The sequence below is a fragment of the Schistocerca cancellata genome, chromosome 3, assembly GCF_023864275.1.
Source record: "Schistocerca cancellata isolate TAMUIC-IGC-003103 chromosome 3, iqSchCanc2.1, whole genome shotgun sequence".
Classification (NCBI taxonomy): Eukaryota; Metazoa; Arthropoda; class Insecta; order Orthoptera; family Acrididae; genus Schistocerca; species Schistocerca cancellata.
Window position 1 is genome coordinate 296,305,381 of NC_064628.1, and position 12,122 is coordinate 296,317,502.

General features: G+C 44.9%; 1 protein-coding gene across 2 annotated transcripts in view; it reads right to left on the reverse strand.

Annotated features, from left to right (window-relative positions):
• The window catches only part of LOC126174996 (sodium-coupled monocarboxylate transporter 1), a 340,772-nt gene that overhangs the window by 274,713 nt on the left and 53,937 nt on the right, over nucleotides 1–12,122 (reverse strand). The gene's annotated exons all lie outside the window — the stretch shown is intronic.

The following is a 12,122-nucleotide window of genomic DNA, read 5'->3' on the forward strand; positions in this document are numbered from 1 at the left end:
AACGGGAAGTTGATGGAGTGTTCACTGAAATGTCGCAGACAAGAACTTATACGCGATTATAGCAGTAGTAGGCATAGTTAGATTTAGTAGTAGGTATAGTTTTAGCGGGCCACTGTGGCAGATCGGTTCTAGGCGCTTCAGTCCGGAACCGCGCTGCTGCTACGGTAGCAGGTTCGAATCCTGCCTCGGGCATGTATGTGTGTGATGTCCTTACGGTAGTTAGGTTTACGTAGTCCTAAGTCTAGGGGACTCATGACCTCAGATGTTAAGTCCCATAGTGCTCAGAGCCATTTGAATCATTTGTAGTTTTTATTGTAGAATTAGACTGGTGATGGGAAGTGGTATTCTGTTGGATGTAATGAAGCATGTTGTACAATTAGTCGCTGATGTACAGGGAAAAAATCCTGTTAATAGTAATAATTTGGCTAAGTATGAGCACAGCCTGTGTTTAAATTGTAGGTAAAGGATAGTAATGTAATAAATGAGTAAGTAGCAAACAAACACTTTCCGCTAACACTGCGCCACGTTGAAATGTTTAGGCTACGTGCGACCAGTTCGCCGCTAATGAGACATACGCACCTCCCTCAGCCATTATCTGTCACGTGAATCGCGAATCCTACGTGCAGATACCCGAGCAATCGTTTGCTCTCTTCCCGAAAGTGCCGCTCGCTCCCTGCGCACAAGTTGTTGTAAGGGGTGTCCATAATTCGTTCCAGGTTCAAAACGCTGTAGAAGGACAACCACTGCTAAGACTGACATCAACTTTGAACAGTTTTTTATTGACGCAAGGGCAAACGTAATAAAACGAAAAACTTCAATCAATAGAAGACGCTGTAAGCATCGGAATCTGCACACCGATAGATGCGCGGCACACGGCTGTTCCTCAACTTTAACGGTGACGCCCAACGTGTCTGTATCCATGACGAAGGTACGCTGCTGCTGCTCTTTTACAAGAACGATGACTGTGCGCCGGTAGCCCTGCAGAAGCCCCGTACTCTCAGGGGTATGAAAAAAATGATGATGATGATGACGATGATGTTTGGTTTGTGGGGCGCTCAACTGCGTGGTTATCAGCGCCCGTACAATTTCCCAACCTTTGCTCAGTCCAATTTCGCCACTTTCCTGGATGATGATGAAATGATGAGAACAACACAAACACCCAGTCATCTCGAGGCAGGTGAAAATCCCTGACCCCGCCGGGAATCGAACCCGGGACCCCGTGCTCGGGAAGCGAGAACGCTACCGCGAGACCACGAGCGGCGGACAGGTATGAAAAAAGGCGTCTGCTAAGGGTCCGGAGAGAATTATTACAAAATTCGAAAACACAGGTTCTTTTGAAGTGCAATGTGACAGAGGGAGGGAAGCAGTTGATCCGACATTTGTCGAAGATGTGTCCACAGCATTGCAGAAGGGATCGAGCAGTTGTGTGCAAACATGCAGTGCACGAGAATTGCCCGAAAGTTGGACGCGCCTATGAACACGGTGCATAGAAACCTACGAAACAACCTGCATTACTATCCATACAAAATAACCCATGTTAGGAGCTGCTTCCTAGTGACCTGCGAGCAACACCAAGTTCGACCTGGAATTCCTTACTCATTTGGAAGTGGAGAATAAATGGGCGTGGAACATTCTGTGGACAGATGAAACCTATTTCCAGCTCCAAGGACATGCCAGTACGCGGAACTGTAGAATAAGGGCGACAGAAAATCGACTCGCACAACAGGTACACTTCATTCTTCAGAGGTGACCCTGTGGTGCTGGTTGACGGCATCGTTTGTCATAGGACCGCATTTTTGTTGTTGAGAAGATGAGTCCTGCAGGTCCTTTTACCGGTTCCGACATTGCTAAAAGCTATGGGAGTCTCTTGAGCACCGTCATTTCAACCCTTCAACAGCGTGGATGCGTCGGTAGGACCATTTTTATGCAAGACGGTGCTCTTCCGCACATCGTTCAGACAGTGGAGCGGCTGCTGCACAGGCATTTCGAAAATGCTAGAATTATCAGCACCCATTTCCCTACAGTCTCGCCGTCCGTATCACCTCATACTAATCCGTGTAGCTTCTGGCTGCATGGGTTATTTGAAAGATGTTGTGTTCAGTGCTCCAATTGCGAACGTAGATTAACTGGAGGCACGCTCTGCGTAACGCATTCTGAACATGACCCCCGAGACAGTTCGATCTGTTGTGGAACGTGCTGTTTCTTGATTTCAGCTTGTGGCAGAAAACGGCGCACAGCATATTGAATATGCCTTGCCCCGGTTACACGACATTAGAAACTGATGTTATACGAATGCGTAGTGTCTGTTCTTTCGGATATCCGCAGCTGTGATACACTATACAGGGTGGTCCATTGATAGTGACCGGGCCCAATACCTCACGAAATAGGCATCTAGGCGAATTAATTAAACGAACTCGTGATGTCTGTTCTTTCCGAAAGAACGGACACCACGCAACAGGCTCGCCTAGATGGGCAATAGATGCACCTTCCTCAGTGCGGGTGAACACGTACGACCGACCTCCTGCGCGAGTCTCACAGTAGCGAGCACGGAAGAAATGGACAGGGACTGCAGATAGGTGGCGCCCGGTGGGAATGTGGGTCGGCCGTAAAGCTTGCTGAGATAGTCCGCGCACTAGCGGTAACACTGTGTCCCGGATGGCTCAGTGTTTAACATATCTTCCTAGTAAGCAGGAGATCCCAGGTTCGAATCCCGATCGGGTATAAATTTTCACTCGTCGGCGTTGATTACCCATGTGGTTTTTGGCCTCAGGACAGTTAATAACCGATTTTCCCCATCCGATGGGATACGACCTTGCCGCGATGGATGATATTGCCAAACTAGCAGCGCCACAACTGTTGACTGCCGAATTTGCGCAGTCAATCATATTGAATAGTACGGATGGTGTAACGTGCAACTGAAACCATAGCCATCGTATTGCGATTCATCTGTAAGTATTATTCCGGCCGCTGTGACCGAGCGGTTCTAGGCGCTTCAGCCCGGAACAGCGCTGCTGCTCCGGTCGCAGGTTCGAATCCTGCCTCGGGCATAGATATGTCTGATGTCCTTAGGTTAATTAGGTTTAAGTAGTTCTAAGTCTAAGGGACGCTGTCGTTTATCGACTAATAAAGTCATCAGAAGATCAAAACAAACTGCAAAACGCGATTTAGAAAAAATATCTAAATGGTGCGAAAAGTGGCAGTTGACCCTTAATAACGAAAAGTGTGAGGTCATCCACATGAGTGCTAAAAGGAACTCGTTTAACTTCGGTTACACGGTAAATCAGTCAAATCTAAAGGCCGTAAATTAAACTGAATACCTAGGAATTACCATTAAGAACAACTTAAATTTGAAGGAACACTTAGAAAATGTAACAGACCTACTAAGGAGACTGCCTACACTACGCTTGTCCGTCCCCGTTTAGAATACTGCTGCGCGGTGTGGGATCCTTACCAGATAGGACTGACGGAGTACATCGAAAAAGTTCAAAGAAAGGCAGCACGTTTTGTATTATTGGGAAATATGGGAGAGAGTGTCACAGAAATGATACAGGATTTGGGCTGGACATCATTAAAATAAAGGCGGTTTCGTTGCGACGGAATCTTCTCAGGAAATTCCAATCACCGACTTTCTCCACTGAATGCGAAAATATTTTGTTGAGACCGACCTACATAGGGGAGAACGATCACCACGATAAAATAAGGGAAATCAGAGCTCGTAGGAAATATATAGGTGTTCATTCTTTCCGCGCGCTGTACGAGATTGGAATAGTAGAGAATTGTGAAGGTGGTTCGATGAACCCTCTGCCAGGCACTTGATTTGCAGAGTATCCATGTAGATGTACATGTAGATCAAGGGACTGATGACCTCAGATGTTAAGTCCCAAAGTGCTTAGAGTGATTTGAACCATTTGTAAGTTTTAGTCGAACCCCATGAAGTAGACTTTTACAGCGCCATCTATTGGTAAAATTTTCATTAAATAATTTTTGTTGTTCCAAGTCGTTTTCCCCTGCGTCGATAATGTGCTGTTTGTCAGCAGCGTTTTGAAACTTTAATTATAGATACTGTATACATAACAAGCTTCTCCCAGAAACTAAACTTAGAGCCTGTGATATCCCAATATGTCGATGTGTTAAGGGGCGATCAAAAAGCTTCCGTTTGGGGGCCTTTTTTTGCTGTAGCGTACATGCAAAGTAGCGCGACTCTGATGCGGGTGTGTAGGCACCGACATGCACACAAAGGATTAATGTGGCATTCGTATCTTTACGTCGTAAATGCAGAAACGTGAACTATGGCGACGTTATTCCCAAGTACATCCAAACACGGCCAACGTGTTTTATTCTTTTCTTATCTACTGAATGAGAAACACCAGTAGACATCCATTGTAGAATGAAGAATGTCTATGGGTCAGCATATATATCGAAAAGCACCGTTGTACAATGGTGCGCCCAGTGCAGCTCGTGCTTCATGATAACACACGTCCCCGTACCGAAAATATCTGAACGCTGAGGTTACGCCAGCTCAAGTGACACTACAGCATCAGCCATATAATCCTCATTTTTTCCCCTGCTATTATCACTCGTTCGGTTTCCTGAAAATGCCTTGAAGGAGATGATTCCTGTCGGACGAGGTTGTGCAGCAGACGTCTGCGGTCTTCTTTTTCGCAGCAGATGGTTCAAATGGCTCTGAATTCTTTGGGACTTAACTTCTTTGGTCATCAGTAGCGGTCGCGCGGTTCCAGACTGTAGCGCCTAGAACCGCATGGCCACTGCGGCCAGTTTTCGCAGCAGAGCAAGGTGTTTTGCCGAACGGGTATCTAGCACCTGGTATCTAGCACCTGGTGCGTCTGTGGGATGATTGTCTCGGTGCTCACGGTGATTTTGCCTGATTGACGTACCGATTCTCGACTGTATGGCGTTACAACGGAAACGTTTTGATCGCCCCTTACATATAAATAGGCATATTTTAGGTAAACAACACCGCTATAAACGTGAATCGTTATCAAAGAATTTATTTCACGCCTCGGTAGGCAGTGGACGGGACGGGGGTTGGGCGCGCTTTGTAGGGGCTCCCGAGGCGCCGACCGGCCGCCCTTGACGCCCACGCAGCGTGCCGCTTAGCCGGCAGTCGATACCAGCCGCGGCGGGCAGCGGGGCTGCACCGTACGCGAAGCCCACCGCTGCTAGGGCTGTCACTCGCCACCAGTTATGTTTGCGCAGCGGTCTGTACGTTCTTAAGCACAGTAACACCCTGCCATACACCCCCCGTCCACAACAGGCCACAGAGTTGCTCACAGCGTAACAGTTCTACCACGATCATCATCATCATCATCATCAAGTGTCAGCGAGCGGACCTTTCAACGAAACATCAATATGGACTTTCGGAGACGAAGGCACACTCGTGTACCCTTGATGACTGCACGACACGAAGGTTTACGCCTCCCCTTGTCCCATCAACACCTAAATAGCCTTGTCGGGCGAGTCTCGTTTCAAATTGTATTGAGCGGATGGACGTGTACGGATATGGAGACAACCTCACGAATCCATGGACCCTGCATGTCAGCAGGGGACTATTCAAGCTAGTGGAGGCTCTGTAATGCTGTGGGTGTGTGCAGGTGGAGTGGTGTGGGACCCCTGATACGTCTAGATACGACTCTGACAGGTGACACGTACGTAAACATCCAGTGTGATCACCTGCATCCGCTCATATCAGTTGTGCATTCCGACGGACTTGGGCAAATTCCAGCAGGACAATGCGACACCCCACACATCCAAAATTGCTGTAGAGTGGCTCTAGGAACACTCTTCTGAGTTTAAACATTTCCGCTGGCCACCAAACTTCCCAGACACGAACATTATTGAGCATATATGGTTACCTTGCAACGTGCTGTTCAGAAGAGATCTCCACCCCCGCATGCTTTTAGGGCTTTATGGACAGCACTAAATGATTCATGGTGTGAGTTCCCTCAAGCACTACTTGAGACGTTATTCGAGTTCATGCGACGTCCTGTTGTGGCACATCCGTGTGCTCGCGGGGGCCCTACACGATACTAGGCAGGTGTACCAGTTTCTTACGCTCTTCAGTGTATATAGGTAAACTGATGTCGTATGGAAGTAAATAGACGTACAGGATGTTTCCGTCAAAGCTAACAGGAGATAAGAGAATGCTCCATCGAAGATTCTGAGGCAGGGAACCTGGAGCCGGAGAAGCCAGCATAGGGAGATATGGAAGTAAACTTGTCTAGTGCTTTGTCTAGCATTACTGTTTACCAGCTTATTTGATACTAATATGCGTACAAGTTTACACGTACTGTGCGGTTTACTTACATGTGCATTCATTATTCCCTGAAAGAAAACAAGGAGGACGAGCCTGATTACTAGGAAGTCATGGTGCAGGTTTTGTTTACTTTACTTGTCCATAAGGTGGCTCTGTTGTATCGTATTTACACTGTCCCATGACAGAATGTGCTATGAATGAACGACAGACCCATTCATTACTCAGCGCTATTCAGAGACGTACAGTACGATACGATGGGGCGATACGGCTTCGCACAACTCACTGACATGCACCTTGTGTATAGGTAAGTATGTTGCAATGCTCTCGCTGCTGAAAGGGTGTACAGTGAAGGATTTCCTAACAGGCATCATCAGTCACGACGAGTATTTGTTTCTCTCGATCGACGAATGCGGGATACTGGTTCATTGGAAAGGAGAAACGAGGGACCTGGCAACATGAAGACCTCTCGCACGCCCGATTTTGAAGAGGAAGTGCTGGTACGTGTTGCACCGGACGCAACTACAGGTACTCGCCGTATTGCGCGTGAAATAGGCGCTGCACATACTAGCGTGTGGCCAATACTCCACTAACAATATAATCATAACGAGTCCATGCAGTGCGTATGACTGACGTTGTACCAAGGGTCGCATTGGGTCAGTGGTTGCTCCAACAATGGACTGATCGACCAGATTTTCTCCAAATTTCCCTCATTGTCTCAAAGACGGTATTTGCGTTTAACTGTAGCTAATGTAAATAAAAAAGTACACAGTAATGTGTACGGTCGCAGGTTCGAATCCTGCCTCGGGCATGGATGTGTGTGACGTCCTTAGGTTAGTTAGGTTTAAGTAGTTCTACGTTCTAGGGGACTGATGACCTCAGATGTTAAGTCCCAAAGTGCTCAGAGCCATTTGAACCAAGTAGTGTGACATATGAGAGTCGACCTGAGTTGGAACAGCCAGCAGAATATTCTAGCCAATTGACTTAAGAAAATTTCGAAGCATGCGTAAATTTTACTGTGTACATAGCTATGACAGTTACGGGAAACTTTCGTACAATATTAGGCGTAAGTAGAGGCAGCGAGATATTGAGGTTTGTTGCCTAGGCACTGGCTGAGTTTCTATGCTATGTTCCGTAGCGTTTTATGGCATAAAAAGTGAATCCTGTGTTAGGTTAAATGGGAGAAACTGCGATTCCTACGATTACAACAGTTGCTAAAACTGGACTTCTCCCCTGTTCTGTGATTTTCTGTTGAATAGATATTATGTATTGTACGTACACGCATAGGGACTGATGACCTTAGCAGTTAAGTCCCATAAGATTTCACACACATTTGAACATTTTGTACGTACACGCACATAAGTGATACCTGCTACACCGATCCCATAATTCCGATGCGGTCCGTTGCTTCTACGTTCAGACTTTCTATTAATGCCCCTGTCGTAATTAGAAAACATCACTTCACCTTCGTCTGATATCCGACAGCGAGATACGAATCCCCTACCTTCCCGATCCCTCGTGTACAGCGGTTGGACAAAGATACGGAAACAACGCAAGAAATGTGTGCTTGAACGTAAATGCAGGAGCCAGTCAAGCCAGCAGGTTGCCCTGTTGTATTTGACCACGAACGGAACATTTGGGATGTCCTCAGTACGATACAAGTGTCAGCCGTGTTCAGAACACAGTTCCGTGTAGTGTTAAGTGTATTACGTGGGAGCTAAGTCAATTCGAACTTTGGAAAATTACTGGTACTCGTATTGTCGGTGCTTCCGTTATCGTGGTGGTCCCAATACTTGGTGTTTCAAGAGGCACAGTATCGAAGATTTCTACAGCATACGGGGAAAGGGAAGGACGTCATTCTCTAAGTCACAACTCAGACGAAAAAGTGTGTTTAGTGATCGTGACAGATGGTCATTTAAGAGGATTGCGCCAAACAAAAGGACAGCTGCAAAATCCACTGCAGAACTGAATCTCGCATTCGGAAACCTTTTAGTATCAAAACGCAGGAAGGGAGTTCCAAAGTAAGGAATTCAGGGCAAACCGGAATTCCATACCCATCTATTAGTGATGCAAAAGCCGTTGACAGAAAACATGGTGCTGAAGCCATAAAACGTGGAGCAATGACAGAAAGTCATTTCATCGGGTGAGTCTTGTTGTAGACTGTTTCCAACTTCTGACCGAGTTTACGTCCCCAGAGTGAAACATGGCGGGGGTTCGGTGATGATTTGGGCATCCATATAATTTTATTCCATGGGCCCCATGGGTATTGTGCAAGATCGCATTCCTGCCAAGGATTATGTGACCATTTGGCTGATCAAATCGATCCCATGGTACAGTGTTTGCTCCCCAATCGTGTATGATTTATCGCATCTCTCCTGGTCATCGCAATCACCATATCTCAATTACTGAGTCTTTGTGGTCTACTTTGGAGAGAAGGGCGCGTGAACGCTCTTCACCTCCGTCAACGTGACCTGAACTTGCCAGTATTTTTCAGGAAGAATGGTACAAGATTCCCTTAAAAATCATAGAGTACCTGTATTTATCATTCCTAGACGACTAGAAGCTTAGTCGAGTGCCAAGGTTTTCCTTCACCGTATTAAGCGTGGTTATGTGTTGTGTCTTTGGTGTTTCAAACTTTTTTCCTCCCGTTGTATAAAGGGTGTATCATAATTAATAGCGTAAACGAAGACAGTTGAAAGTACACTATATTATAAGCAAAGAAATCATAGTGAGCATGGGTTATAAAACGTATACGTTATGAGCTGTGAATCCCTCATTCACCTTCGATACTGTGAAACAAATCTCTTCTACTGAACAAGTGCTCATAGCTCTTAACGTATGCGTTTTAAAACCGATGTTTATTGCTTCTAGCATCGTGCACTTTCAACTGTTTGCGTTTACGGCATTAATTACGGCATAGTGAAGCGTATCAACTTTCGTCCACTAGACGGAGGACCAACCCAGATTAAAAATTCTGATTATTTAGACGTGTACAAACAGGAGGACATTAAATGAGGACAGAGAAGAATATCTAGAAGAAAGAACAGGGGAAGATAAAGGACATGAAGATGATGAGATCCAGATTTTAGACAGTGAAGTACTTCAGGCGTTGAGAACAGGAAAGAATGGTAAATCACCGGGACCAGGCGATATCAATCTGGAGTGTCTGAAATATGGTGGTGACAAAATTGTGAAACTGATAACACAGCTCTTCAACAAAATGATACATGGAGATTCAATACCCAACGAGATGAACCTAGGTTATATTAATACAATATTTAAGAAAGGGTATCGCAAAATTTGTTCAAACTATCGAGGAATTTGTGTTACAAACGCATTAATGAGAATTTTTGCGAAAGTAATTAAAAACAAACTGGAAAAAAATTTTAGAACCCAAGAAGAACAATGTGGATTCACGGCTAGGAGATCATGTGTAGACCATATTTTCACATTACGACAGATTTTGGAGAAACATAGGGAAAAATCCAAAAAATATAGGATTAATTTTCATAGATCTAGAAAAAGCGTATGATACTGTTCCAAGAAAATTACTTTGGAGAGCACTACATATGGCAAACATAAACCCTTCCTTGATTAAAATAATACAACAGATGTATAAAGATAACATTTGCCAAGTGAAAGTTGGTAATAAACTTTCACAGAAATTTAGAACAAGCAAAGGCCTTTTACAGGGCTGGCCCATGTCACCATCATTATTTAAAATCTATATAGATATTAGCCTTAGAACATGGTCTCGTAAATGTAATAGTATGGGATTAGAAATAAGAGATGGAGTTTACCTACATCATTTATTATTTGCTGATGATCAAGCAGTCGTAGCACAAGATGGGGAGGATGCTAACTATATGTGCAATCAACTAGCAGTAGTATACAAAACTTGGGGTTTGAAGATTAATTACCAAAAAACAGAATACTTGACTAATGATTCAGATGAGCCATACATTGAAGGAAAGAAAATCAAAAAGATAAACACTTTCTGTTATTTGGGAGCCATTTTAGAAATCGAGGGAATATCAGAGTCAGAAATCAATAAAAGAATTAGTAGCGGACGGAGGGTCATTGGGATGCTTAACTCAGTCTTATGGAGTAGGAATGTAATGAGCAGAACTAAAAAATTAATATACAAATCCATATTAGAGAGTGTCGTTCTGTATGGAACGGAGACCTGGACAATTAACATGAAGCACATTAAAAAATTACAAGCTCTAGAGATGGACTTTTGGAGAAGATCGGCAAGAATCTCCAGGAATGAAAAGATAAGGAACACCGAAGTAATAAGGAGAATGGAAATAAAAGAAAGAATATATGACGTAGTGGATAGGAAGAAATTACAGTGGTACGGGCATGTACGACGAATGGAGGAAGCCAGAATACCAAAATTGATACTGGAATGGGAACCGGAGGGGAGAAGAAGAAGATGACGACCTGTGACCACCTGGCTCCAAAATGTACAGCACACAATGAGGAGAATGGGCGCAGAGGAAGAGGACACGCAAGATCGAAGCACCTGGAGAAATATTTTGAGAGTATAGTTTAATAACGTTTATTGTTTGTATTGTAATTTCCAAGTAAATTATTATGTTGGAGTAAGCCTCTGTAATGAGGAAAAGCTCAAAAATAAATAAAAAAATACAAACAGGAGGCCCCTGGGGTACAACAACTCATCAAGAAACCTGCCACTAGTAGGAACGTTAGGAATCAAATTTAAACTGCAAATCTTACTGTGTCCTTGATTATAAATAGACCAGGCTAAAATGTTTTGTCTTGGCAAAGACGTCGAGTACTGGATGTTAACAATGACATTAACAATGCAAGAACTGTGTGAAAAGCCACAAATCAGAGCGTTTCTCGATAAGGTTGAAGACGCTGGAACAACGCGGTGGAGAGCGCTTTGTCAGGAGGCAGAAGGTGGGCATAGTGTGTGAAACACTACACAGAGCTACAGGACCAGCCGGGAGCTGCCGAAAACCGACTCGCCAACCCTTCTCCTCCGACACGTCAATCCACAATGTGAGAGCACTGTGCTAGGAAATTTATAACCTCGGTTTGCTGGCTGGGCTTCTGCACACACACACACACACACACACACACACACACACACACACACACACACAGTATTCGCAAGCTTCACCATACAACTAAAGATGACCAGCGTCAGAAGTTATCGATAGTCAGTATTAATTTCCAGCGTGAGAGCAAGCAGCATTAACGCTATCCCTCGGCTGCTTGGCGAGATAGGGGGCAGGATTCCAAGCAGAATTTAAGCAAAAGCCTCCGTCTCTATTTATAAGACCACTTGCTAATTTCATCGCATCCACTTCCTTTATAAAACTTTCGCATTAACTGAGGTGCATGCTAGAAAAAATTGGAAATTTGTGGTAAGGTCTTATGGGACCAAACTGCTTAGGTCATTGGTCCCTAAGCCTACTCACTACTTGATCTAAAACTAACTTACGCTATGGACAACACACGCACACACACACACACACACACACACACACACACATACACACACACACACACACACATGCCCGAGGGAGGACTCGAACCTCCGACGGGGGGAGCCGCACGGACCGTGACAAGGCGCCTCTGACCGCGCGGCTGCATGATAGAACCTCTGTGTTATATTCCATAGAATGACAGGCGCCAAGGCTATATTTTGCAGTAGAAGATTTGCTCGGTTTTTAAGTCTGTGATGCTTACGTTCAGTACACCGATCCTGGTGCTCTGATCAAAACGTGACGTGCCACAACTGCAAGGGATACGGTAAAGACATGCCTTACGCAGAATCACCTCCACAGACCCTTAAAGAGCCCTGATCTCAGATGAT